Raw genomic sequence first — 2,632 nt, 5'->3', positions numbered from 1 at the left:
AGCTGGATCGCGGTCTCTTTTCCTTTTTCTCTATGCCCGTTCCTTCGCGAGCATCACCTGCTTGCAGGAGGTACGGAAGGCAGTGTGTACCTGGCGCCCTCTCAGCATTGCTTTTACTGCAGCTTCGGGGGGCACACTCGCGCCGATGACGATCTGATTGGCGCGTCGCGGTTCCGCCAACGTCGGACAGAACTCCAACGTGTTATGCGCCGTACTTTCCCCTTCATTGCAAAAAAAAAATATATATATATATTCGCCCAACGTGGGACTTGAACCCACGACCCTGAGATTAAAAGTCTCATGCTCTACCGACTGAGCTAGCCGGGCTGTGATATAGTATTACGTTATAACTTATAACGTTACATACTATTACCATATAACCTACAACGTTATATGGAATGACGATATAACGTATAACGTTATATGGTATTACTTCATAAGGTATAACGTTATATACTACTACGTTATAACGTATAACGTTACATAATATTACCTATTTCCGTGTAACGATATATACTATTACCTTTTAACGTATATCGCAATGTAGCATTGTGTTATACCGTGTAACGTTATACGGTAACACATTATAACGAATAACGATATCTTCTATTACCTTATAACCTCTAACGTTATATACTATTACGTTATAACGTATATCGTTATGTAGCATTGCTATATAGCGTAAAACGTTACATGATATTGCCTTATAGCGTATAACATAAAACATACCATTACTATACAACGTATAACGGTATATACTATTACGTTATAACGTATAACGATATATCGTCTTACGTTATAACGTATATCGTTCTGTAGCATTGCGTTATAACGTACAACGTTATATGGTATTACCTTATAACAGATAACTTTATATTCTATTACGTTATAATGTATTACTTTATATGGTATTTCGATATGACGTATAACGCTATATACTATTTTCTTATAACTTATAACGTTATATGCTATTACGTTATAGCGTATAACGGTATATACCATTACGTGCCAACGTATATCGCTATGAAGCATTGCATGATAACCTATAATGTGATATGGTATTACGTTATCACGTATAACGTTATATTCTATTACGTTATAACGTGCGGCGTTATATACTATTTCATTACAACCTCAAACGATATATACTATTCCGTTATAACGTATAACATTATATACTATTTCGATATTACGTATATCGTTAAGTAGCATTGCGTTATAACGTACACCTTGTATGGTATTTTCTTCTGGTTCGTAACGTTATATATTATTACCGTCTAACGTATAACGTACATCATTATATGCTATTACGTTATAACGTATAACTTTATATGATATTACGTTATGACGTATAACGCTATATACTATTACCTTTTAACTTATGACGTTATATGCTATTACGTTATAACGTATAACATTTTATGGTATTACGGTGGTATTATTATACGTGGAGAAATCCTCATTGACAACCGGTGTTGCTACCGTACCACGCGAGTAGTTTGGCACTCTTATAGACAAAAAATTCGACGGTGGTCGTCCTCACGTTTATAGTGGAGGAGCCCCGGTCTATCTCGCGAATTACTATCAGGGTGGTATCCCTCGTCATGTTCCTACTTAATGAGTGAGGCATCCTTGTTTATGTTGGGCCGCTAGGGGGGACCACACCACCTAGCGTCGAGCTCCTTGTCTCGTTGACCTAGCTGGATCGCGGTCTCTTTGCCTTTCTCTCTATGCCCGTTCCTTCGCGAGCATCACCTGCTCGCAGGAGGTACGGATGGCAGTGTGTACCTGGCGCCCTCTCAGCATTGCTTTTACTGCAGCTTCGGGGGGCACACTCGCGCCGATGACGATCTGATTGGCGCGTCGCGGTTCCACCCACGCCGGGCAGAACTCCAACGTGTCCTGCGCCGAACCTTCCTCTTCCTTGCAAAAAAAAAAATATAGATATTCGCCCAACGTGGGGCTCGAACCCACGACCCTGAGATTAAGAGTCTCATGCTCTACCGACTGAGCTAGCCGGGCGTTTGTATACTGTTGCCATATACCGTATGACGTTATATACTATTACGATATAACGTATAACGTTCTATTCTATTACGTTATAACGTATAACGTTATGTGGTATTTCCTTATAACGTATAACGTTATATACTATTACGTTATAACGTATAACGTTATGTGGTATTTCCTTATAACCTATAACGTTATATTCTATTACGATATAACGCATAACGTTATATTCTATTACGATATAACGTATAACGTTATATGGTATTACGTTATAACGTTTATCGTCATATACTATTTCGTTATAACGTATAACGTTATATACTACTACGTTATAACGTATATCGTTATATATTATTACGTTATAACGTAGAATGTTATATACTATTAACATATAACGTACAACGTGATATGCAATGACGTTATAACGCATAACGTATTATGGTATTACGTTATAGCGTATAACGGTATATACCATTACGTTATAACGTATATCGTTATGAAGCATAGCATTATAACCTATAACGTGATACGGTATTACCTTATAACCTCTAACGTTTTATACTATTCCGTTATATGTAAAACGCTATATACTACTACCATATTTTTTTTTTATTATACGTAG

General features: G+C 37.3%; 1 non-coding gene across 1 annotated transcript; it reads right to left on the bottom strand.

Moving 5' to 3' along the window:
- Window positions 1-254: 254 nt before the first annotated feature.
- On the bottom strand, window positions 255-327 carry Trnak-uuu (transfer RNA lysine (anticodon UUU)). The gene has a single exon. It is a non-coding gene; the product is annotated as a tRNA-Lys (tRNA).
- Window positions 328-2,632: the final 2,305 nt, after the last annotated feature.

This window comes from Bombus fervidus, chromosome 7 (assembly GCF_041682495.2).
Source record: "Bombus fervidus isolate BK054 chromosome 7, iyBomFerv1, whole genome shotgun sequence".
In the NCBI taxonomy this organism is placed as follows: domain Eukaryota; kingdom Metazoa; phylum Arthropoda; class Insecta; order Hymenoptera; family Apidae; genus Bombus; species Bombus fervidus.
This window is presented reverse-complemented; position numbering and strand designations above follow the sequence as displayed.